This window comes from Amblyomma maculatum, chromosome 1 (genome assembly GCF_055883805.1).
Source record: "Amblyomma maculatum isolate TAMU_Amacu chromosome 1, ASM5588380v1, whole genome shotgun sequence".
Taxonomy (NCBI): Eukaryota; Metazoa; Arthropoda; class Arachnida; order Ixodida; family Ixodidae; genus Amblyomma; species Amblyomma maculatum.
This window is the reverse complement of record NC_139344.1, coordinates 374,887,591-374,914,860: the sequence shown is the minus strand read 5'-3', so window position 1 is coordinate 374,914,860 and position 27,270 is coordinate 374,887,591. Positions and strand designations below refer to the sequence as shown.

The 27,270-nt window shown below is 44.0% G+C and overlaps 1 protein-coding gene across 8 annotated transcripts in view; it reads right to left on the bottom strand.

Annotated features, from left to right (window-relative positions):
- LOC146208277 (uncharacterized) overlaps window positions 1-27,270 on the bottom strand; it is a 419,325-nt gene that overhangs the window by 60,307 nt on the left and 331,748 nt on the right. The gene's annotated exons all lie outside the window — the stretch shown is intronic.

Below are 27,270 nucleotides of genomic sequence, written 5' to 3'. Positions count from 1 at the left end.
CATTTAAATGAATTGTCATGAAACTGGTCTCATCAGTGCTGGACTTAATTCATTAAATGGTATTCAGCATGCAAGTACGGTTCGACAACGTAGCTTTGGTTTCAGAAAGTAAATAAAAATAGAAAGATGCTCGCGAATAGGACGAAGCAGCGAGATGTATAATTCAGAACTTGCCAATATTAAACTTGGTTTTTATTGAAGCTGTGCGACAAAAATAAGGAATGCGATATGGTATGTCGTATCTCGTGTTTATATTGACCGATCTTCGCTGCAAATAACATCTGAGGTACCTTAACTGGAAATGAAGTGCTCTCGCCCACCGTCGTGCTTGTCTGTTAGAATTTGGTTACGGAGGGAAAAGTGTAAGGGACCAGAATTTTGAGAAGCCTGCCACCTCACAATACAGTTTGCATCGCGAATGGGCTGTTAAATCTGGTAGCGCTGAAAAAAAAAAAAAAAATAAAAAAGCTCGAGCAGGGACGAATAAAAAAATATAGACGGTTTAACTCAGTCCATCACGGAATATCGTGCAGCAGCAGGGCATTGACAGGATTGCGTTTGCTGTGTGTCAATTATTAAACGTTATTTTGTTGTGATTATCAGGCGGCCATGCTTCCAGGCCACATATTGTATGTGCTTGACAGATACGATCTTCTTAAGTAATGATTTATAGCCATGGCAACTATACTTTGGCAAACTCTATTTCATCGTCACTGAACAATTTTGATGTGGCCTTAACGTCCTCCACAAGAACATAATTTTAGAATCCAATTTTCTAAACTGTACTATTGCCCTTCCTGTGGATTTATGACTGACTTTTTTCTGTACATACTGCCTCTGTGCGTCTACGTTTCCGTCTCTTAGCCAAGACATCGACCTCCGTTGATTACCACTGCCGCTCTCGCCTTATCTTCGTCAGATAACCAGGACGTCTCCAGTTACCCTCCCTGCCCAGCCGAGAACCAGAGCCATGACAAAAATGAGTCAAAAGTGCCTAGCACTGGATGCAAAGCGGGCGATCTCCCCTCCCTCCTGTGCCGCAGTTTTCAAGCATAAGCCTTTTGCTTCACTTCGGAACCGGTTTCGCATATGTGGCAAGCATAAAAAAGAGAGGCTCGAAAGTTTGCGTTTCCGTCAATATTTCAGCGTTTAAGGCCTTGACGTTAACGCAACGCGGATAAGGAGCTGCCGAATAAAAATCAAAGCCACCTCACTTGAACGACAGGTCCAAACCAACCTGTTTCCAAGCACCTCTTCTACCCGGGATCCACATACGCATGCATTCTTTGCTTCATCTTTGAGCCCGCCGCGGTAGTTTAGTGGTTAAGGGCGCTCGAGTGCTGAGCCCGATCACCTATCTTGACCGTGGCAGCTTTTCTATGGGAACGAAACGGAAGGCGCCTATCTACTGCTCGTTAGTATTTGACATTAGGCAATCCTATGTGGTCAAAATCGTCCAAGTACTTCTCTTCCTCGTGCGTCATAGCCGATGTCGCCTTGGGAGGTTAAACCCTGTATACCATACCATCGTATTCCGCCTTTACTTCTCTTAAATCGGACTGCACCCGCTTTTCTCTACAGGGACAATAGGAGTGCAATCCCGACAACCCTCTTTCAAGCTAAGTTAGGGTATGTTCCCTGCGTCACAGCCATCCGCTGCGTAACAACACCTCAGTCCATGACCTGCGAGTCAAAACACCTCCCTATTTTGCAGTTCCGAGCCGACGATGGGCTCAGAACTGACCGCCCTGGCCGCTGTCACTGCCAACGCACATGGTGCCCCATGCCCCCATTGTTCACTAGCGTGTGCGGGAACGGTCAGACAATGCGTGCACGGCAGCGGTCTCGCATCTACGGTTCGAACAATGCTTTGAACGTGGGAGTGATATTCAAGCCGGCACAATAACTGCTTAATGCTGCGCTTTTCCCTATTTTCTTTCCTTATATTCTTTTTCCCCATATGTTGACCTACTTTGCACCGTTATGTTTTGTACGAGCTGTCTATGGCCAAATATACCCTGAATCAATGGCTTCGGGACTAAGGGCAGTGCAGCGCGGCACGTATTTGTCGTTTGAAGAAGAAATAAGCGCGCTTTTAGTTTGATTTGGTTTGTGGGGTTTAACGTCCGAAAGCGACTCAGGCTATGCGAGACGCCGTAGAGAAGGGCTCCGGAGATTTCGACCGCCTGGAGTTCTTTAACGTGCACTGACATCGCACAGCACACGGGCGCCTAGCATTTCGCCTCCATCGAAAAGCAGCCGCCGAGGCTGGGATTCGATGCCGCGTCCTTGGGCACAGTAGTCGAGCGCCCTAACCACTGCGTCACCCAGGCGGGGCCGGCGCTCTTTATTCTGGTCATCAAAGAACAGTAGTCTGCCGTATAGTACCAGAAACTGCTTGAACGGATCGCCTAGCTGGCCTGAACACGTTTGCAGCATGTTTTTGTCTCTTTACTTCCCGAGTTGCTTTCTCTGTTACTCGATGCCTAATGAATATCGAATGGGAAAACTGGAGCCCAACAGTGTTAACGTGTGCTTTAAAATACGTTAGGGCAAATACACTGCTTAGTATAGTTACGACGCTGGTCGTCTTATCGAAGCCAAAGCTTCAGTGAGCCAGTTACGGCGCATTTCGCGTAATTTTGAGCTTGACCTTCAGCCTACCTTCAGCTGCGTGCCTAGCGGCGCGCGGCCTGCTCGCCGTCCGGATCTTCTTCACACGGGGGTGCACTGAGCTTGCGGCGCTCGTTTCTTTTTATGCTGCAGCTTCGCTTCTTCTACATCGCGCACATTCTTCTTCCCACACCAGCAAACTTTACTCATACTAGTGCATATCGCCGGTCTCCGCGGAGCGTTGTACATGGAGTCAAGAATACGTATGCGCTTCACTTCGTATGCGGTGTGCTCTTTAGCGAAAACATGAAGCTAAGGGAGCTAACCGAGCGATGCAAACTCCCCAAGAGCGCGTAGAGAGACTTTCAAAGAGACGACGCAAGGCGGCGGAGAAGCTGCGACAAGAACAACAGAGGAACGATTGGGTCTCATACATGACTACCAAAGGGTTATAATAATAGGTTCACATGAAAAGAAAGACACAGTGGACACTCAACCTGCGCCAAAACGGGAGGGGGGAAGGTGGAAGTGCAAGCGGAAAGAAATAAAGACTGCAGTGCTGCAGAGTAATGTCGAGCATATAGGGTTCTTTAACGTGCACTGACATCACAGAGCACATGGCCGCCTCTTCGTTTCGCTCCCATCGAAATGCAGCCGTTGACTGTCGAGTTCGAATCTGGGTGCTCCGGAACACTAATCGGGCATCCTAACTACTACGGGTATGCTTTGTACATCCTGCCTTAGCTGAATTAAGCTACTGTCAATGTTTTTTTTTTTTTTTACGCTGATCATTAAGTGCAGGTCGTATCAATGTTTTTGAGCCTGTATGCTTGTTATATAGTTTCCTGGGCTTCCAGTGGATCGAGAGGCTACATCGTTTCTTAAAGATGCTTAACTCTAGCTTCGTATTCGAGAGTTAGGCTCTCGGCTAGGCTGAAAATTTCAGCTCTCATTAACAACGTCTCCTTGCTTCTCTGCTTTAAGTCAAATTGAGCTTAGTTCGTCGTGGAATGCATGAGTTCTCACCCAGGGGCAATGTACGATTGTCTTTATTTTACCATACAGTAGACTCTCTTTATGCAAAGATATGATCATACCACCAATTTCTGCCATCGAAAGCCACGAAATGAAGAATTTACGAATGTTACCCAGTGTTTCTTCTATAGTATCGGTCAATGTTGACGCCGTTAACTTGTCTGTCGTACTGAGCCCCTAATTCATCTACCATTGCTTGTTCAGACTCCCAATGAAATCACTTGCCCGGGGACGCATTGATTGATTCATTATGAACGCATGGTATTTAATTGAATAAACTGGGCCTCACTAAGATTTCTAGTGCCTCCCTTGATTAGTGGACACTATTTAATATTTTTTTTTTTGTTCGAGAGCAAGGAATTGATAGTTTGGTCTGGTTTCTGTGGTTTGATGTCCAAAACTAACTCTAGCTATGAGGGACGCCGTAGAAGAGGGCTGCAGAAATTTCGACCACCTGGGGTTTTTTTAATGTGCAAGAGCAAAGTATTGAGTTTTGAAATTACATGGAATAAGATCGTTAGGCGGCTATCGGAAAAGAACTGAGTTTATGACATTCTGGTGCCTCGTGTAAAACCGTCAGGGCCAGAGCTGCCGTTAAGGCACCATATCATACACTGTAGTAGGGAAGCCTAGTCTCGCTTTGCGAATATTTCTTTCCTTATTTATTCACTGGAGATCGTGCGTCACTCCCTCAAGAAACCAAGCAAGCAGCCATTGAATGTGCATCCGATAATTTTTTCAGACACTTAGGGGTTTGAAAATTGCGTGTTTCAGTAGATATAACCATTTGCATCAGAAAAGTTTAGAATGGGAGTGAACACTAACGAAAATTATAAGAAATGGAGGGTATGCACACTTTCACAATAAATGAATATTAAAGCAACGTTTTATAATCCCTGGTAGTGTCTGATCGGCAGTAAGCAAGTAAGTGGCATCAGTTCATTACAATAGCAAGTACATCCAAGGAGTGTGTATTTTTAAACACAAAAAATTCACAAATATACTTTTAAAACACATGTATTCTTACGAATATTTGGACGAAAAAATGCTTGTAATTATATTCTATATTGCCAATCATCGCGTAACATATTCTGGCTAAAGTAAGAAAGGTAGACAGGCTTTTTTAAATAATAACTTCAAGCAGCTTTGGTGTCGCAAAATAACTGCGCTGCAGGATTCCCTGACGACGGTTTCGAGAACTTGGGATTCATCAACATGACATTGACATGACCTTGTTTGTTTATAATTCGTAATTTTACTATAACATAACAAGAGGGATAATTTAGAATTGGGACAGTGTTAAATGAACTTCACTTTATCTATTTTTGCGGAATCAATGGTACGTGTAGCAGAGTGCCACATATTTTGTTGTTCTGTAGTTGGTTATGTTTTGGCAACATTGAAAGCTAAGGTTTCTTCCCTTTTATCAATATAAAAGTTTGAAAACTGCCAGTGAGGAAACAATTTATATTGATAGACGTAACCCTCGGAGTTTGTGGGCATAGGCTATTGAAGTAAATTTACCGCTTAGAATAAAGATACTGGTACACATACGTAATGGGTCCTTTAATTACAAGCTTCAGCATTAAGAATTCATAAGGAAGATCTGCTTTCGTGGTGGGCTCAAAATGCAGTCTTTGTTACCGGTTTTGTTCAGTATTACTTCTTTTCTATCGCTAGAGCAAGGAAGGATAAGTGACTGGAGTATTCGCCTTAAATATGTCGGAGGTTTCTTCTTTGACAATATTTCGCAGAGTGCACGCAGAAATTGTCACAGCGCATGCATTCACCCTGCGCGCCCTCATCTTACTGGGAGCTCGGTTTGAATGCATTAAACACTAATTACTCCTGCCCGGATACAGGTCATGGTCTCCGCTTAGAAGAAGGTCGTTTCCTTTCTCCTATTATCTCTTACATTTTCTCGTTCTAAGATGGCACTCGTATGAACATTGCGGTATCGAATAATTAAAGCCTTAGAACTTTGGTCATGAGCTTTTCGCATCAAAAACCGTCATTTAATTTGCTTTCTTAATACCCTAAGTTACTAATACTTGCATATATGTATGCGATGTGCATTCTCTCTCTGAAAGAATGGTTTCGTTCTTGTTGTACGCAGATGTCTCACCCTGATGAAACAGATATCTTCTGTTCGTGTATGATCGCATTTTAATATTGTTGCATGAATGTTCTCGAGAATAGCCTGTAAGCTATTATTCGTGCGATAAAACGGAGGCAAAGCACGTCACGCAGCTGGGACAGTCAGAGCCTATGAGAGTCGCTTGTGTGCAGGAGGTACGTACAGTGCATTCAATCACATTCCGTAATTGTGTCAAGTAAGTGCAGTAAACGTATGTTGCGAAGAAACTAGTCTAGTTTGGAGCCCATTCATTTTGATAAGAAAACATTGAAGTATTGTTGGTAGTGCGCATCGCATGCTAGCATAAAAGGCAAAATTTTATTCCATCGACTTTGTTGTCATTCAGCTGCAGCTGCTTTGTGCGTGTTTTACAAAAAATTTTTGTAATCTAGAATCGTAAAGTTACACAGGAAATTAAGTGTTGCCCAACTTTTTCATACAACGCGCACTTATTTCGCACCTCTTGCTCTCTGATTAGTAATTTTAACTTCCTTATGTGTTCTTTTGAGAACTCCACATAAGAAACTGGCAAATAATGAAACAATTATTTAAGGGCGATTTCGCTCGATGATGGCGACTTTATAACGCCAAGTAAACCACAGGGTAAATAGAAAAGAATAAATGCATAAAATAATAAATTATTTATTAATAAAATAAAAGATTGCTCTGGCTCTTTTTGAACGTTTTAGAATATTTAGACATTTCGCGTGAATCTCAGTTTACGCATGTCAGCTCTGGTCTATTCATTCACGTTAGATTGGACGCGAAATTCGTGCGACAAGAACAAGGTATGGAGCAGGACATTAATGCTTTAGGGATATACGGATTGCATTTTTTGTCTCAACCACAGAAAGCTTAAGACAGCATGTCATTGCAAACCGTACACTCTAAGAAAAAAGGGTGTGCGAAAGGGGTAAAAAGGGCATAGCATGGTCCTTTACCCCCTTTAGAAGGCCTTGGGGGTAACTTTGCACCTGCTGGGAGCAGGTCCCTATTCACTTACCCCCTCTTAGAAAACTTGCACCCTACTGCAACCCTACTTACCCTCTCTACCAGCGTTTGTGTGTTTGTGTGTGTGTTCGTGCCCCTTAGACAGCAGTGTGAATAGTTTGGGCACATGTCAGGATGGGGCGCTCGTGCAGCATTCTGTCCCATCATGTCTCGTTCCTGCACCGTCGCTTTCAGAGAGGGGACGCCTTTTGTGCCACCTTCGCCAACGTTTTTCTCTCGCAGCTTTTGGGTCCCTTTCCATGTTTACTCTCCCCAGTCAGGAACTGCAAGCTGCAGGTGTTTCCTGGTTTCTATGGGGGGACGTAATGACTGCAAAACTGCTTCTAAATTGTAATGAAACAGCAGATACTTTTGTTTTGCTTGTGGGAGTAATGCTCTGGCAGTGCACAGCCTGTTTCAGGCTTATAGTGGAGCCACTCCGACTGCATAGCGAACTGTCACGGGCCGTTCTGCAAACGTATTTCCTAAGCTGCTTAAAGGAAAGAAAAGGCACAGTATCTGTCACACTAATTGGTAGAATCCTGAATCACACCGTAAGGGGAAGGTTGAGAAGCTTCGAAGGAAGGTGGAATAAAAGAAAAGAGAGAAAGACGTGCTGGTTGTGTTCAGCAGCAAAATTATGCACATATTTGATTTTACCTGAAGCGCATACAGCTCGTTCGGCCGACAAGGCATCGCCATTGCCATGGTCGTCGCCGAAACTCGCAACTCGTGGAAAAATATATGCTCTGTTTTATATTAAAATCTTGATAAAATCGATTCCTTATACAGCTTTCAGGGTGGTGTCATACCCTTTTCGCGTCACATTTAGCATCCATCTGCTAGTCATGTTGAAGGTTAGTTTGCGACAGAGATTGGAACCAACGACCTATGTAAAGCTGCCGAAATCTTAACTGACGTTCGTGACGGCAGTACTTTCTGTAATTCTGAGTGTTACAGAGCAGCTAACCTGCGAAAAGTCAAGTATAAGAAATGGCTCACCAAGCTTTTGCGTAATCTTGGTCATCTGGCAAGTATTGTCCTTATTAAGGCGCAGGAGCATAGAAAAGGAGGTCGTCATGCGCACGCCAGTTAAAGATTTGGGCGGCTCTACCTCCGTTTTTATGCCTTTCATTTTAAAGTTCGCCGTTCACCGAGAAGTGAGGCAGATAGAGCACCTAGAGATAGAGATCCTCCAAACAAAGCAAACTAAAGGCGTTAATCACATTGCCAAACTCTGCGTCTCTTAACGGCAAGAATTCGCGGAATGAAAACGCCGTGTTAAACGCGCTATCGCGTCTACAGCTTTGGTGTCATGCTGGCTTGAAATTATTTAATTTTATAGCGTTAACTAGAGGCAGGCTGGTGGGCAGCTGAAAGCTGTGACACTCGAGGACAAACTTCCTCAAAAGTTGAGTCTTTCTACTAGTTTTTTGTTGAATGCGACCAGCTACACTGAAAATAAGGATTTCTTCACCCTCATTTACTGTACCGCGGAAAGTATGTCAGTCGGACATTCTTAGTTTACAAATGGACACACACACATGTATGTATAATATATATATATATATATATATATATATATATATATATATATATATATATATATATATATATATATATGCTTAAACTGACCATTAAACAGACAAAGATCATGGCGTCTGCCCCTATCAAGTCCTGGAGCATCAAGGGACAAGAAGTGGAAGCTGTGACAGATTTTCTCTTCTTGGGCTCCAAGATTACGCCGGAAAGAGACTGCAGCCATGAAATTAGGAGACGCCTGCTTCTGGGAAAGAGAGCAATGGTTAGCCTTGACCGCCTAGTAAAGAGCAGAGACATTAGTCTGCCAACCAAGATCCGTATAACTCGTGCTATGGTCTTTCCAGTTGTGATGTGTGGATGCGAGAGTTGGACTGTGAAGAAGGCTGACCGCCGAAGAACTGACGCGTTTGAATTGTGGTGCTGGCGGAGACTCTTGAGAGTTCCTTGGATGGCCAGAAGATCAAATCAGTCGATATTGTCGACCATAAACCCTGACTGCTCATTGGAGGGCCAAATTCTAAAGTTAAAGCTCAGCTACTTTGGTCATCTGATGAGAAGAGAGGAGTCGCTGGAGAAAGATTTGATGTTGGGAAAGTTTGAGGGTCACCGGAGAAGGGATAGGCAGCGAACGCGACGGTTGGATGGCATCCTCGAGGCGCTGCAGATGAAGTTATGTGATGTTAGGAAGATAGTGGGAGACTGGAAAGCGTGGCGTAATATGGTCCATTATATATATATATATATATATATATATATATATATATATATATATATATATATATATATATATATATATATATATATATATATATATATATATATATATAGCTCAAAGTTTCGGGCAGAAATGGCATTTTGTCGATGGTATGGTTCTTGCCTGATTCGATCAGAAGTTGGATGTTCCCATTGTATGCGGTGGCAAAGCCGGTGCTATCTCTAGGCAGTGGCTTGTCTTGCATCGCAGCCGCCGCATATTATGGGAACATTCGACTTCTGATCGAATCAGGCAAGTACGCCAAACAACTTTATTATTAAAAATACCAACGGCAAAATTCCATTTCTGTGCGAAATTTTAGCTGCGAGGATTTTGCGGTTTAGTTTGGAGGAGCATTTTACAGCGCGCTGGTAATTGTGCAATGCCCTGTATATTCCTGGGTCTCCTCTTTTAGAGAGTTTTTAGGTTTCTGCAAACGACCTACCTGCCTGTCTGTCCTATAAATGCACTTTTCCACTGGCCGTCGGAATGCGGTAAATAACTCGTCTTGCCTCGACCAAGGTTTTCTTTTGCTTGATCTTACTGTTCTACACACATGATCTCTTCTTCATTCCTTTTTTTTTAATTTTCAAAAATAGGCTAATCAGTTTGGAAAGTGAAGAAAACAGAATGCGTACACAGTGTCGTATTGCTCTGTATTAATATTGCAGGAGACGTTATTTTTGCATGTCATCATTCATAATTGTTTCATTCGCTCCGATTTCAGCAGGTTCTTTTAATTTTAAGGTGTACAAACTGCCCCAAGAGCTAGCTCTATTGTTCTTAGTTTACCAGGGCTCCTTTTTTTCGCAGTGCTTCGGCGTGTTTCGTACTTGCTGCACCAGGCTGTCGGGTGGTTCCAATCGCCACTTCTCCGGCGCTTTTGTGATGAAACCCGACGCATGCATGTTTTCCGCCACGCCGCACACCAGGCACTTCGCGTTTTTCAATGCAGCACACACGTGTTTGCAGCAGCATTGTGCGACAGGATGCCTTCGAGCATAAGTTGAGTGGAAAACTTACAAAAGACCAGCTAGCTGGCTGCGGAGCCACGTACAGCCTGTGATACTTGCACGTGGTCACTTCTCCTTTCTAGTTCCGAGAATTCAGGAAACTGGGCATTGATTCCTTCGCTCGCCATATGACACAGCGTAAAGGTGCCGCACGCTCTTTTGTCCTGATATGCTTGCCCCTTCAGTGAACATCAGAATTTTGGACACTGAATCTCAAGCGCCAATTATGGAGGTGGGATAAGGAACAATCAGAAGAACCTGCTGCTCCCCTGAACTCTTTTCTTCACAGCATGAAGTCATTTTTCGCCGGACTTTCGGAAACCAGTTTGGCTGTAGCTTCCACAGTGCCTAGGCGGGGTACACAATACTTCATTGTGAACAATATGACAGGTCCCAGGGAGCCCAAAATGCGTGCCTCTTTTCGACGGCGAGCACATGGTGGCTCTGAACACATACTCTTCTCAAGACTCCGTGGGGTCTCGAGTCATTCCAGCAGAAGCGATGTCCTGTTCGGACGCGGAAGCATCGAGTGGTCTCAGTCTTATGCCTATGGGCTGCACTGCCCTTGAGTTGTAAATATTTGTATCATACTCAACATGCAAATAGATATGTGCGAGCAAAGTCCTTCGTTGTCACTTCAGGGAACTACCCCCTGTAAAGACGTAATCTTAAATTAACTGACGCGGCAGAATTCTGTTAAGGGCACAGCTCACGACGACTCTGCAATCAGCGACGACGTGGAGCTTGGATAAAGCAAGAGGTATGCTTCTTCTAGTGCTGCAACAGTCTTGGGCTGCCCAAAAGCAGCAGCGGAGGAGAGATCACGTTAGCAGATTCGCTGGGCCAGCGTTAAGAACAACTATGGACTTGAAAGGTTGCTGCTGCTGCGGTGGCGCCATGTACCAGCTTCGGACTCCATTAAGCATGTCAATGATGGGCGACAGCAGCAGGTGCGGCGGCAGCGGTCAACGTAAACCGGCGCATGGTGCTTGTAAGTTCCATTTTTCAAACTTTTTGCTGCCCTTATTGTGGGTTTAAGCCGGTACTCGTTTAATCAGCATGCGTCGCAATAGTGAGCACAGTGTTAAGTCCGAGGTTCGAGTGGTCCCAATCTCTATGATCTATATCTCTATATACTGCTTGGAAAACAGGCCGGCACCACTACTACGAAAGAATTTGTGCAGAAAAAATAGGAGCGATCTTCGGTAACCCGCCCCGTCAGATGTTCCTCGCTTGGCGACCACAAGAAGGGTGCGGTGCTGGAAAAATGTTTTCCATGCAAGAGAAAGCGCTTGCTGTATCTGCAGCCGCGATGCGGTTCCAACACGCTTCCACTTTTTTTTTTTTTTTTTTTTTTTTTTTTTTTTTTTTGCCGCGCCGCCGCAGTTTAGTCGCCGAGGTGTTTCCATCGCTTGCATGTGTATACATTGTGAATGTGTCTATTCCCTCCACATCTCATTTTTCTCTCACACAGGTTCCCTCGGAGTATGGATTCAACCACGACGATGACAAAAGACTGCTCGGTTATCCTGCCATTTTCAAACGCAATAAAAAGTAAACCCTGCCTTCCGTTCTCATGTACTAATATCGGTGTGCAAACTGCACCCTGAATGGCTACATGGCCCGTCACAAATATGTCGCTCTAGCACGAAGAAACCAACATTGCGGAAGCGAGGGCGTCTGTGACCGGCTGACAAAGACATCATACATATTTTCACCAAACGTTTTTCTTCTGTATAGGGCGTATGTTAAGGCTGTCTAATGTTGCAGCGGAGGCAGCATTACCACACATATGCCAAACGGAGTCGCTTGCGTTGCAAATAAAGAAAATGTATGTCTCGTATCGCTTCGATAGCGGCGATGTCATGTTACTGAGTGCACAATCAGTCGAAGTGTGGTTGGTTCAAATTACTAGCGTACCAGTGTGCGCCTAGACTATATTTAGAAGGGCGCAAACATACCCTTCGAAGGAAAATAACATTATCTTAAATGGGTGTAAAAAACACTATAATATGAATTTATTTTATTCCTCTGGGTGGTAATATTACCCTTCCAAACAAAGCATAAATATGAACGTAGAAGTGCAAAGTTACGCCCATTGATAGGGTGCAAACATGCACTTACGGGGTGCTGTAGTAAGCTCATTACGCTGGCATAAATGCAGACCCCGTGAGGGTAAGTTTACGCCTTATGATTAAGCATAAGCTTATTCCAGCTGGGAGTAAACATGCACCCGATTTTAGAGCATATTTTTGCACTTTCATGGCCTAACCTTTAGTCCTTCTGAGAAAGGGTAACGTTACTCCCCAGTAGCATATACTTGCACTTCACCATATGGCATAACGTTAGCCTCGTTGTAGCGTAAACTTTACACCAGACACACTTAAGCCCCCGTCGAGGGTGTAACTTTGCACCCAAAGGGGCTCCCCAGTGCGTCAGTGGACTTACCCCCCTAAAGGGGTAAGATCACACCTTTTTTTCTTAGAGTGTAGTGATAACGAGCACACCTGCAGAAGTGCTTTCAAGCCACAGTAATGCCCCCAGGCACGTTCACTTTTCAAGTAAGTTAAGTAATCAGTTCTAAGAAGGCCCCTGAGAAAGCTGCCTAGCGAGATGGTACGAAGAGAAGATGTAGTTTACAAAATTAAAGTTGTCGCTAACCTCTTGCATCGTTTCTTGCTTCAGTGTCATTCCCCAAACAAGCCAATGCTTCAGCACAATAAAAAAAAAGGTCATAGCGAGACATTGACTAAACTAAAATGGAAAAGATCAAAAATAGAGCGACGCTACTAAATAGAGCGACCAATTGATGAATAATATTGAATAAAATATCAAGCAGTCAATAAGGTGGAACGAGGATCGCACCCTTCGTGACTCCAGGTCGTGTATTGCGCATCGTAGAACTGCGCGCCTAGACCGTAAATCTCGGCAATTAAAACGTTCCCCAGAATCTTATCCCTGCTTGGCTAGAGGGAGCTGTTGCTGCTCCGCTCGTGTTACTTTACTTTCTTTTGTTACCCTGTTAAGAGCTTTACTTGATTGATTTTGGCCTTGCCGCTATGCGTAGCATGGTGCGAGATGACAGTAAACAGAAAAAATATATCGCATGGCTCTGGGTTTTACTAAACATAGAGGCGGCGCCCTAGTTACCCTGATGCATAGCGTTGAAATTAAGCATGCATTTATGTTGAGTGATTTGTAGGCCAACTTAAAATGCTCAGCTTCCAACAGGCCTACAATTTAACCACTAGAGAACAACATTTTCTTATTGGTCCTACAGCTTTAAACCGCTGTCCTTTGGACGGGCAGCGAGCTTTAAACAACGTTATTGAAAGTTATCTCTATTCATCTTTATGTGTCTCATCTTTCTGCTTAGGACAGAATAAACTGAGTACCTCGAAGTGAAAACCAGCCAAAAGTTTTCACTTAAAAATCGTGCCCCTAAGACAAAGCGCCAAAGCACAATGAAATATTTAATTTAGGTTTTATGGAGCAAATATTTGAAATACCTGTATGTTGTTGTCCCACGTTGTTTGCACGGAAGCATTTTTGACCTTATGACACGGCCGACTATGGCAATCTTTGCGCTCTTGATGTACGGATCAAGAAATTAGGAATATACACTCGCACTTACCGCCACAGCGTTCACGCCAGCCGCAATCTTTGCAAACTCAGATTGAAATGCTTCGAGGTGTGCTAAAATTGACTGACAGGTTTCACGAAAAAATAGCAAAATGAATTCGCTGTTCACCTGAAGATTATCAGAAGGAGCAAGACACCAAGCGTTAACAAAATGCCCACAATTAGTTATTCACTACGTGTTAAAGCAGGCCTTGAGGTGATCACCGCATTTTTTATAGGATCGTGCCCTGAAACTTGCTCGAAAGCTCCGAGAACTAGTTTCAAGCATTCCACAGAAAGTAATTTTAAATATTTGCCTAAAGCATTTGTTAAGCAGATCTGAAACCCGGTCCCTGAGAACAGTAATATTAGGTGTCATTGTGCGAATATGCTAAAAGAGAAAGTTATTACAGTTAGATGTAAGACATGGGCTAGTGAAAACATATATGATGAGTTGTTGAGTCCTAATACGGACGCGAAACGTTCGAAGGAGTTACATTGCACCTTTTGTTAGTTTCTAAATTCTAAATAATATTCCCACCGCATAAAAATTATGAAATATACAACTCAACCGCATATTCCACACTATGTTGTTGGCATTTCACCCCGCCCTGAGGTCCTGTTCACAGAGTAAATAGCAGTAAAGGGAGACGTTGTCCGCACAAACATATGCTCAAGTATACCTCAACCATGTTCTTCAGCACAATTACAGAACATTACCTCATGCCTTCCATGGACGTATGCGTCTGAGATAGTTTAGTGCCCGGCAACGATGCTGTTATCTTCGTTCTGTCTTTCAGTTCAGTTCAGTTCAGTCGTTCAGTCGTGTCCGACTCTTCGTGACCCTATTGACCATGTCACGCCACGCTTTCCGGTCTCTCACTATCTTCCTAACATCACATAACTTCATCTGCAGTGCCTCGAGGATGCCATCTAACCATCGCGTTCGCTGCCTACCCCTTCTCCGGCAACCCTCAACCTTTCCCAACATCAAATCTTTCTCCAGCGACTCCTCTCTTCTCATCAGATGACCAAAGTAGCTGAGCTTTAACTTTAGAATTTGACCCTCCAATGAGCAGTCAGGGTTTATGGTCGACAATATTGACTGATTTGATCTTCTGGCAGTCCAAGGAACTCTCAAGAGTCTTCGCCAGCACCACAATTCAAACGCGTCAATTCTTCGGCGGTCAGCCTTTTTCACAGTCCAACTCTCGCATCCATACATCACAACTGGAAAGACCATAGCACGAGTTATACGGATCTTGGTTGGCAGACTAATGTCTCTGCTCTTTACTAGGCGGTCAAGGCTAACCATTGCTCTCTTTCCCAGAAGCTGGCGTCTCCTAATTTCATGGCTGCAGTCTCCTTCCGAGGTAATCTTGGAGCCCAAGAAGAGAAAATCTGTCACTGCTTCCACTTCTTGTCCCTTGATGCTCCAGGACTTGATAGGGCAAGACGCCATGATCTTTGTCTTTTTAATGTTCAGTTTAAGCCCAAACTTCTCACTCTCTTCTTGTACGCGCATCAGAAGTCTCTTGAGTTCCGCTTCACTTTCTGCAATTAAAGTGGTATCATCCGCATATCTAAGGTTGTTGATACGTTTTCCAGCAATCTTCACTCCAGCTGAAGACTCGTCCAGACCGGCCTTCCTCATGATGCACTCTGCATATAGGTTAAATAGGCAGGGCGACAGTATGCAGCCTTGCCTCACTCCTTTCTCAATCGGAAACCAATCAGTAAGACCATGCCCAGTTCTGACTGTGGCCTCTTGCCCTTCATACAGGTTCCTGAGGAGACAGATGAGGTGAATTGGAACTCCCATCTCTTGGAGAGCTTGCCACAATCTGCTGTGATCTACGCAGCCAAACGCTTTCGCATAATCAATAAAGCAGAAGTAGATGGGTTTCTGGAACTCTCTTGCTTTTTCCATGATCCAGCGAAGGTTGGCAACTTGGTCTCTAGTTCCTCTGCCCTTGCGAAACCCAGCTTGCACGTCCGGAAGCTCCCGATCCACATACTGCTGCAGCCTACCTTGGAGGATTTTCAACATCACCTTGCTAGCATGCGAAATAAGCGCGATCGTGCGGTAGTTGGAACAATCCTTGGCACTGCCTTTCTTTGGAATGGGGATGTAAACTGACCTCCTCCAATCCTGTGGCCACTGCAGGGTTGTCCAAATCTTCTGACATAATGTATGCAGAATGTTAACAGCGTCATGGTTGAGGTTTTGAAGCAACTCAGCTGGAATGCTATCAATTCCGCTAGCTTTGTTCTTAGCAAGGCTGGCTAAGGCCCATTCAACTTCACTCTTCAGGATGCCCGGCTCAAGATCAGTTATCACAACCGTCTTATGTTGGGTTTGCACATTCGAGTCCTTCTTGTACAGTTCTTCTGTGTATTCCTGCCACCTCTTCTTTATCTCTGCGGCTTCAGTGAGGTCCTTGCCTCGTTTGTCCTTTATCACGCCCATCTTAGCACAGAAGTTTCCTTTGATATCTTTGATTGTCTTATACAGAGCTCTTGTGTTCCTTAATTGGCTGTTGTCCTCAACTGCTTGGCACTGTATGTTCAAGAAGGCATTCTTATCTCTCCTTGCTATTTTCTGAAAATCCGCATTGAGAACCTTGTATCTTTCTTTTTCCCCCATAACTTTTGCCATCCTCCTTTCCTCAGCTATTTGCAAAGCCTCTTCAGATAACCAGTTTGCTTTCTTGCATTTCTTTTGCTTTGGAACTACCTTAGTAGCAACTTCTTGTATTATATCACGAACATCAGACCACATCTCTTCGGGCTCTTTGTCTTCTAGATCTAATTCTTGAAATCGATTCCTCACTTCCACAGCATATTCTAATGGAACTTGATCCAGATTATACCTGAAAGGCCTTCTAGTTTCCTGCGTTTTCCTCAATCGAAGCTTAATCCTGGCAACAAGAAGCTGATGATCGGTGCCACAATCGGCCCCAGGCCTTGTTTTTACTGCTTGTATAGCGCTTCTCCATCTCTGCCGGCAAATAATATAATCGATCTGATTCCTGTACAGACCGTCCGGTGAAGTCCATGTGTACAGGCGCCTCTTGTGCTGTTGAAAATGAGTATTCGCTATGGTCAGGTTGTTTTCTTGACAAAACTCTACTAGCCTCTGCCCAGCTTCATTTGGCTCACCAAGACCGAACTTGCCTGTAATTCCGGATATTTCTTCACTCCCTACCTTGGCATTCCAATCTCCTATGAGAAAAACGACGTCTGATGATGGGGTGCGGTCTAAAAGGCATTGTAGGTCCGCATAAAATCTCTCAACGTCAGCTTCTTCAGCAGTAGTGGTCGGTGCATAGACTTGGATAACTGTTATGTTGAAAGGGTGACCTTGGATCCGAAGTGAAATCATTCGGTCGTTTTTGGGGTTGTACCCTAGCACTGCTTTGCCCATTCTTCTGTTTACTATGAGAGCGACCCCATTCCTTCTCTTGGATTCGTGCCCACAATAAAAGACATAATGGTCGCCGGAGTTAAATTCTCCCATTCCGGTCCACTTGAGCTCGCTGATACCCAAGATATCAATGTTCAATCTGTCCATTTCTCTCTTGACGATATCCAGTTTACCTTGCGTCATAGATCTTACATTCCATGTTGCTATGTGATACATCTCCTTGCAACATCGGACTTTCCGGTCGCTTCCCGACACATCCACAACTGAGCGTCCTTTTGGCTTTAGCCCAGCCGCTTCATTCGTCCTGGAGCTACTAGGAATCGCCCTTTGTTCATCCCCAGTAACATGTGGGACGCCTTCCAACCTGGGGGGCTCATCTTCCGGCGCCATATCATTAATGGTATTGTGACTGGCCATAGGGTTTTCTTGGCAGGAAATACTGGAGTGGGTTGCCATTACCTTCTCCAGTGAATCACATTTTGTCAGAACTCTCTGCCGTGACCTGTCTATCTTGGGTGGCCCTACACAGCAGAGCTCACGACTTCATCGAGTTTCGCAAGCCCCTCCGCCACGACAAGGCAGTGATCCATGAAGGGGTCGTTCTGTCTTTACCACCTCATTAATCATCATTACATACATACAACTCCACCATGAGGATGTTCCGTGCTGAACGAAGCGTGTAAATGTGGTTCTGTACTTTGCTTCATATATTTCGTTTCTCAACTGTGGTGAAGACACCTGGAGCTAACGGAGAGTGTTCAACGTGAATTGAGCACTACGCAGAGGCTGCGAAAAAAAAAAAAAAAAAACAGTACAGGACGGCACTTGAGTCCGCTTAAGAAGGAAAATGGCCAAAGCTAATTTACTGGACTGTTTTCACTAACTACATTGTCATTGTCATCGCTATTACAATCAGTATCATGATCACTATCTGAATCGTCATTGTAAACTCTATATGCCTGGCGTGCTGTAGCTGTTTGAAAATGGCTTACAGTGGATGGACAACACGCCTCACTAAGAACAAAAAGCTTGGAAACAGAATTCCAGTAAACAGTCTGTGCGTCAAGGGTGCCCTCTTTCACCATTTGTTTGCAACAATATTGAACCGTTCTCCTTAATTATCAACCAATCTATTAGAGGACTACTACTGCACAAGAAAGAGGTTCGTATACTCTAATGATGTTGCTGTGTTCTGCTCTAATTATGAAAGCATTACGGAAGCTGTTAAAAAGGTAAACATTTCTGCGAAGCAAGTGGCGGTGCGGTCCTTTAGGGAAAGTGCTTGGGGTTTCGGCATGGAGAATGGCCTCGGACTCCGAGTGTATTCCACATACATCGTGAAGAACAACTGCACCCAAGTACTTAGGTGTCCGTCTTTAATTTTACGTTGATAGTTCACCTTATTGGCGAAATATGGCTGCAGATTTGAGAAAAAAAGAAACTGCAGGATTCGGTAAATTGAACCTCACAATTTTTAGACGCGCCAGCATTTGCAATCTTTTCTTAGTTAGCAAGCGGCGTACGTGATGAAAGTGCTAGACTGTTTTCATCTAAATGTGGAGAAGTTGCATAGGCTATTTGCAGTGCTTGTGTGCTGTTCCTTATAAGAAAGGCCAAGTGGAAGCAACCTGTTTTTAAGCGTACGCGCTGGAGGGTTGTGTTGGGTGACTTATCAGTACGGCAGTTAGTTAACTTTCTTCTTTATTTAGGGGTGATAAGGGCACCTTTTAACATGCTGTTATTAAACTGAGACTGCAAACAGTTTTGCCTAAATTTGTGGTCACAACCCATTGTATCCAGGGAGCTATTCGTGGGTAGATCAAGGTGTTCTAAAGCTAGATTAAAAAAAAAGTGCATTAAGCCTGTGGCCAAAACATTTTTTTTTTTCTTTTAGACAACATAGCGGGACTTTGCCTGTTAAAGCGTGGTTATAAGTAAAAGAAACTTTAGTGCCTTGTGGAGTCCACTGTCTGCAGTGCAAAAAGGATGGCACCACAGAGCATGTTTTTTTTTTCAGACTGCTGAGACGCAGCTTCCTTCTGGGACGTCCTCCAAAGAACTTTTAAAAACTACTTTCCTTTTAGCCCTCACGGTATCAGTTATCTCCCAATTGAAAACGAGGATGTCTTTCTTGTAATCTTGCAATGGCGCTATAGTATATGAAGCAGCAGGATGACGGTGCGTCACGCAGATCTTCACGCACTTCCAGTAAGAATTTTTTTTAAGGAAGCCATTGCAAGGCATTGTGAAATTATCAAATTGCGGATCCAGCACCTGACTGGCTTCCGTAAACTGAATCATTAAAGATATCGAAAGAATTTTATTCATGTTACCTGAGTCAAATACGGCTGAGGGTTCTTGTGTGATTACTGCATGTTTATATTTTGAGCGCAGTAAAAAAATTTACGAGAGCACTGTTGAATCTACACTGCAGAAATGCAAAAGCCGGAGCATTGTTGCTGCATATGGTGCATCACCATTCCTCTCATTATCAATTAAATGCACGGTCATTACCATTGCTAATATTATCATTGTAATTATCACTAATCGCCGTGTCATTGTTATCGCTACTATCCTTCTCACGGTAGACAAGAAGAATTATGATATGCGTTTCACGATCCCGGGCTGGGGATCCGAGGTATGGAGGTTTGATTCCTGGTGAAGCAAAAATGTTTTTCTAATGGCGTCATTGAGATAACTGACAAGTGAGACATCAGCGCACAGATCCCGCGCACATCACGCACACATCTCTCGCGAACGGGATTTCGTTCCATGAGCCTACAAAGGCTTTCGGCTTAAAAAATCCCAGCGTGCAATCGAAGGAATAGTCGTTTATTTCCGGGGAGATATTTCTTTAAAGCTTTTTAAATGAACGTGTCAGTAGCAGAGAACAGATTGCTAATTAAAAAAAGGGGGGCGAGTAATGTTTCTTGGTGACATAGGTTTAGCTAGAAAAAAATATGAGGTGCCCAGAAGATCTTATTTTATCATATTATATATATTAAAGTTCGTTCACTCCACTGATAACGCCATTAAATATAACTCTAGAAGAAGTGATAATGCTGGTAAATATTTTTTGTCTAAAGCCATTCCAGAATGATATCTCAAAAACCTTTCATAGACTTTACACGCGAGGCACTGTGCAAACGGAAAAGGAAACAAAAACTCCGACCTGCATGCAGTGACTTGTATTTGCGAAATCATTTTCTCTCTTTTTGTGTGCATGTTCGTGTGTGTGTGTGTGTGTGTGTGTGCATGTTCGTGTGTGTGTGTGTGTGTGTGTGTGTGTGTGTGTGTGTGTGTGTGTGTGTGTGTGTGTGTGTGTGTGTGTGTGTGTGTGTGTGTGTGTGTGTGTGTGTGTGTGTGTGTGTGTGTGTGTGTGTGTGTGTGTGTGTGTGTGTGTGTGTGTGTGTGTGTGTGTGTGTGTGTGTGTGTGTGTGTGTGTGTGTGTGTGTGTGTGTGTGTGTGTGTGTGTGTGTGTGTGTGTGTGTGTGTGTGTGTGTGTGTGTGTGTGTGTGTGTGTGTGTGTGTGTGTGTGTGTGTGTGTGTGTGTGTGTGTGTGTGTGTGTGTGTGTGTGTGTGTGTGTGTGTGTGTGTGTGTGTGTGTGTGTGTGTGTGTGTGTGTGTGTGTGTGTGTGTGTGTGTGTGTGTGTGTGTGTGTGTGTGTGTGTGTGTGTGTGTGTGTGTGTGTGTGTGTGTGTGTGTGTGTGTGTGTGTGTGTGTGTGTGTGTGTGTGTGTGTGTGTGTGTGTGTGTGTGTGTGTGTGTGTGTGTGTGTGTGTGTGTGTGTGTGTGTGTGTGTGTGTGTGTGTGTGTGTGTGTGTGTGTGTGTGTGTGTGTGTGTGTGTGTGTGTGTGTGTGTGTGTGTGTGTGTGTGTGTGTGTGTGTGTGTGTGTGTGTGTGTGTGTGTGTGTGTGTGTGTGTGTGTGTGTGTGTGTGTGTGTGTGTGTGTGTGTGTGTGTGTGTGTGTGTGTGTGTGTGTGTGTGTGTGTGTGTGTGTGTGTGTGTGTGTGTGTGTGTGTGTGTGTGTGTGTGTGTGTGTGTGTGTGTGTGTGTGTGTGTGTGTGTGTGTGTGTGTGTGTGTGTGTGTGTGTGTGTGTGTGTGTGTGTGTGTGTGTGTGTGTGTGTGTGTGTGCATTCAGCGTTTGGTCACACGTCCACTCTAAAAAAAAAAAAAAAAAAAAAGAAGAAGAGACCGCAGAGTGGCCAGCCCGGTGTTGACTTAAGAAGCTTTTACGTGCGTATCAATATTTTCCCATACTCGCCTGCGTTGTTTGCAAAACGCAAGTTTCTTGAGCGGCGGCGCATTCTCTGGGAAAGAAAAGAAGCAGCGAAATGCCAGGAAGAGCAAACACTGCGCATGTGATAAGGAAATGCCTTTTTGCATATTTGTACTTTTCTTTGACACGCGCAAGTCAGGGTACTGCATATTTTTGTATGCCTGTGTGCAATTTCGTGCATTCGTTTCGCTCTCCAGTGTTATGTTAAGCACTTAGGCTATACGTTCTTCAGGTGGACAGAAAAAGAAGTGAAAAGCTATATTTGTGGAGTGTCATTTCTACTACCAGCAATATTTACACCTAAATTCATTCTTTAAGAAGGTAATGTTTTTCTAGTCACCTCGGAAACATCCTTGGCCAAGAGAGGTCATGCATAGCGCTACGAGGTCGGCAGGAAAGATGAACAAGGAAAAAAAAAAAGAAAACAAGAATCGCTTGGCACGCAGATTTTGTATGTGAGCTTCTTGATGGGTACGGAAATTCCTCTGGCCTGATGTCCAGTTTTTATTTCCGTAAAGTGCATGGGAAGATGGCCAGTGATCAATCATTGATCATGTTTGATCTATTTTTCTCCTTTGAAATCGGAAATCACATTGAGATAAAATACAAATTGGCATGGTATTGTTGATTGGAAAGCGCCAGCAAATTGTGTCACGAAGAAAAAAATAACAATGATCCAACACCGCAAGAGTTCCTTTCACTGTTGCCCAGCATCGGACTCCCCTCGTAATTGTTATGCGTTGTTCCATTCTTACATGCCAATAACTCCGGTAAGTTTTATGATACGCGCTCTTTGATAACCTTGTAAGATACTAAGTGGTTCTGTCGCAGCTCTGAGGATGTAGACAAAATCGCTCAAGTCGAAGGAGTGGAGTGAGATAATTTGGAAGTCTGCTGCCCCTCATGCATCAGTGGGCTTTGTGTCCACGAGTAATTGCAATGACTATCGTATTGGTGGAGCGTTTAACGTGAATGGAAGCGAAGGGTATTCGCGCCTGATCACGAGAGACCTTGTCATTCGACTTTTGCAAAATATAAGTGTATTCAAGCTTTCGTCACATGATCTTGATTCTTTCGTTAGGTATAATCCTTAATCACTTTTCCCGTGCACTGCTTATTAACAACCGAACTCCACTGGAAGGAGCAATTACGAATAGGGATAAAGGCGTTGTCTCGGGCTCGCTTTGTCTCCCCGAATGTTTTTTTTTTTTTTTTTTGTCCTTTTTTCCGTATAGACTTTCATAGCATTACAAGATTCAAGCCAGCTAGCCCGACAATAACTCTTGTTGAATACCAAAAATTTTAATATTTATGCAACCTGTGTCAACTTTTCTGCACAAAACTCTGTTTTTCTACAAGATATTGCTTTTTCATTCATGCTGCTTTCTATACGCAATATCTACACTAGGTACACTGCCATAAAACAACGTTGTCACGAAGAAGCATAGTTCTCACTTATTTCCGCGTTTTGTCAGTTTGTATATTTTAATAAATCAGTACACTTATGCCTAAGCCCTCACGTTATGTCCGCGCTCTCTACAGTCTTTGGAACTGATCCCATTGTCGATAACGGTTAGTGCTACTTTCTCTCGTATCACGAAGCCACTTCCGCCTTGGGATTAGGCCCTGCGTCGGCTATCACCTTTCAGCAGGATGTTCCTAAAGGCAAAAAGTCATGGGTCAAAGTGTGGACGCTTGGAAGGAAAGACGCTGGCCAGGGGGCGAACTTCAGATGAGAGAAAAAGATGTTTCGTGGCAGCGAACCACCATATTAATAGGCATTGTCCTCTTGTTATGTCAACGCAAAGGGGATATTCGTCGCCCGGCTATGGGTCCCCTTAAATTTTATGAACTCAAAAACGCTGCTCGACAAAGTGCAGCCTTCAGTGAATACCGGGCTAACATTTCAATATTGTAGAGCGTTAGCTTTATTGCTACCATTCCTGAACGTCACATGACGCCGGGATTCGACCTCTAACGAAGGAATGTCCTTGCTAGAAGCGCACACCATCGCCCTGGCAGGGATGTCTCCCCGGAAAATATTGATGTCCAGTCGAATGAGACTATGCCGAACACGATGGTGACGCTCAAATTTAGCCTGGGCCACCATCGAATTTGACCCGGGTCACATACAAAATTTGCTTCTGCGATTTCGACCAATGTTGATAGCCAGCCTAATTCTACTATCGTGAACACAATGATGACCCCGAAATATGGCTCGAACCACAACCACATATAACCTCGGACGATTCGGATTAATATTATACTAGATCGTATGTAAAGATCGTGATTAATACGAAATTTCCGCAACCATAAAACTCACACGTCTTCTTTCGTTACTATGTGACTGACAGTTAACGCTCGATATTTAGATTACGCAGCGTCAAACCACTACTGATTTTTTATAGTTCTGTCTTGTTTCCTTTAGTACACAGCCTAGCAGTCCCCGCATCAGTTTTATGCTTAATAATTTTCAGTCCACTATTCAGGCTATTCAGGCTTGCCTACTTAGCTCATTAACCATAAGTTTCAATTCTTCGACTGAGTAATCTGTCAAAGCAATGCGGTGGTGAAGCTTAGACAACTGAGGTATTCTCCATTAACTCCTCCACCTAACGATTCCCAATCAAGGTGTCTGAATACTTCTTGTAAGCAAGTGGTGAATAGCAATCGAGAGAATCTGTCGTCTTGACAACACCCTTCCTTGTTGGGATTTCACCGCGTTCTTCATTAATGGCCACGATTAGTGTGCAGCCACTACAGATATATTCTAGTATTGTCACGTGTGTCTCATATGCAGCCTGGTTACGCAGTGCCTAAGGTTTAATTCAGTCAAATGCTTTCTTGCAATCTATGAAGATTATATATCACTTTTCTGACGCGAGTTATGTCAAAATTTCTGAAAAGAAAGATAGGATCCAAACTGAACCGGGTGCGTAATACTGTCACTAGCCTCGAGTGACTGATCTCGGTGTATAATTTGGTTGATCAAACTTCGATGTGCTTTTTGCAGCTTAGTTTCGCTTCCATGTTAATACAAAGTGAACAGAGCATGAATATCAACAATAGCCAACCCCTTGAGACACGACGAAAAAATATCCGTTGAGAATTCCTTTCCCTGCTCATAAATAACAAGTAAGCGCTTGATCCTGTACCCTACGTATCCTTTTTAACTACTCGCCCGACACGTCCCAATGATCCCAGTGCCCTTACTTCGTAGTTTGCTCGAACTGACACATTTAAATTTTCCTTTTTTTTCCACGTACCATAGCAGAGTGGAATTTTCCGGCACAATGATTGACAGCGCATAGCCATGCGGCATGCTTCATTTAGTTTATTATTTTGTTCTTCATTTTACTTTGTGCTTTGTATCTGTAATATCTACTTGTGTACTTGTTCTGATTCGATCCGTGTAATGATCTGCAGTATGAAATAAATTTGGTAAGCGAGTTTCTTGATGGGTACAGAAATTCCTCCGGCCTGATGCTCAGTTTCTTTTTCTGTAAAATGCATGAGAAGGGGGCCAGTGATCAATCATTTATCATGGCGAAGACTATGCCTGAGATCGAAAGATGGTCAAGCTCAGTACGGCTTTCCCTAAGCCCTCCATCATTTTGTTTTCTGTTCTTCAAAACAAACAACTGTTATTCTAGGCCTGTGATTATCAACGCATTTCAAGCATTATAATAACTCAGGGGAACTTGTAAAACAAAAATCACCTTTTGACTTCATGGTTTTATACCTCCATTACACAGCAGACATAACGCGATGAAAGGATTAAAAGCAGGCTTCATATATGCGAGCTTACACTCAAAGGCCCACGCAGGAAACTCGCGATACGAAAAGGCGAATATGAGTGTTCGAATTCTGCCAGAGAATGAATTCATTGTCTCATTCCCTCTCTGACTCCCTCTTTTTTTCGCTCTCCTCCCCCCCTCTCTCTCTCTGCTCCACGATGCCGAGCGTCCCGTTGACGCAGCGTGGACGAAGCGCTTGATATTGGAGACTGGCACCGGTGATGCTCGTGGAGCGACAACACTGGGCGATATGCAACTCTCCGAATTTCGTATGGAAGCAATAACGCCCAGAAGCATATTCTGGTGCGAACCTTGTAACCCCGTTCTACTTTCTATATTTCTAAATTCTCATGCTTGCTGGTTCGCGCTTTTGAAGAAGGTCACAAAAGCAGCGACCCGCAAAGGCAAAGGGAAGAAACAAGTTGGCATAATTCATCCCCTGCGCGCGTTGCCAGTGCGCCCTTTCAATTTTACACAGTGAAGTTTCAAGACGTGCGTGAAGTCGACCTAATTTCGAACAGCAGAGGCAATCAGGAAGAGAGGCAGAGGGGAGAAAATTTAAGAAGCAAACCGAAAAATAAAATGGAGAGGAAATGTATGCGTACCGGAAGATTCTAACAACAGGATTTAGACGAAATGAGAAACCACGTAAAGTTTGAGTCTCCCTAATGACATCAGTATAAGGTCGAAGATTCTTCAATGGTGCTGGCAATAAACCGAGGCATCATAAAAAGAAAAAAAAAATAACAGTAGTTTATCTCTGGTTAAACCTGTTAAGTTGCGCGAGCAATACTACAATGGTTGCGCTTAAGTCTAGATGTGCACGACGCGCTCGTCTAGCAGCGTCTTTCGCTCGCCCTTTTGCTAGGCGTTGTTAACGTTATTCAGCAGTCTCTTGAGCCCGTTACCGTTTCCTGGCTTCGGCGCATCGCCGATGCTTCTCCTTGTAAGACAGCATAGCAACCGATTTACCCCGACGCGAACTCCTACTTCTCTGTTTCCACTTTCACTCCTGTTAGCGATCGTCTTTTTATTACTGCGCAATTCCTTACTGTGGGTGGCGGCCGTTCGCCCCTTTAACCCTGAGTCGTGCGTCCCGACCACCGTTTTGGCGCACGTTCCTGGATTTCGACGCGCGCATGCAACATCGGACCTTGCTCGCATCGCACGCGGTGAGAGAGTGCTATCCGGGGAACGCCAAGACTGCGAAGTGCGTGAGGGTGGGAGTGAGCGGCGCGTCAGCTTTCGTTCTAATGCTAACACTCCCCCCTTCCTCCCTTCCCTTACGGCGCGGTTCAGGTGTCGACGCAGCTGCGGCTCAACGTTGAGCGTGGCATCCGTCGGGGATACGCGACGGCTCGAAACCTGGCACAGTATTGCTTACCCAATAAAAAAGTTTTTGTCACGTTACTAAATCGAAACGGGAGCCTTCTTCCTTGAATTCAAGAGGGCACGCTTGCAGTGTGTACCTTATCTCACGACCACTTCCCTGCAATCTTGGGGCGCATTCTTCATTGGAACGCCGCTAATACAAGAAAATATATTAGGAAATCTTCAGTGTTGTTGTAGAGCTTCAGACTCTTTAGAACACAAAACTTCGTACCAAAATATCAGCCCGTATTTGAGCAATGCACAATGGAACTAAGCATAGTGGGGCTCAAGGATTACGTTTTCTTTAGCAAATGTTTATGCTGTCGTAATCTTTCTACCCCAGAGAGTTGATTGTTGACATTTGAAACATGCAATTTACATGTACTCCTAAAATATAGAAAGACCAAAACAACGTTGTGCTAACCAGCATGATGGGAGACTTGCCTGTGTAGAGCTAGAAAAGAACCCAGGAGATCTGCGTTGAAGCACTCATGTTAGTAAGTATCAAAACCTACAATCCCCTCAGACCTCTAACGCTTTCTTCGTATTTGTGCTCTGAAGTTTAAGGAGGAGACTTAAGTAAAGAAAGAAAGCAATGTGAGGTGATGTTGCATTCCCGAAGTCGAGTTGCGAGAAAAAAAAAAAAAAAAAACTAATCGCCCATAATGCTTGCTCTCTACGTCTAAGCCCA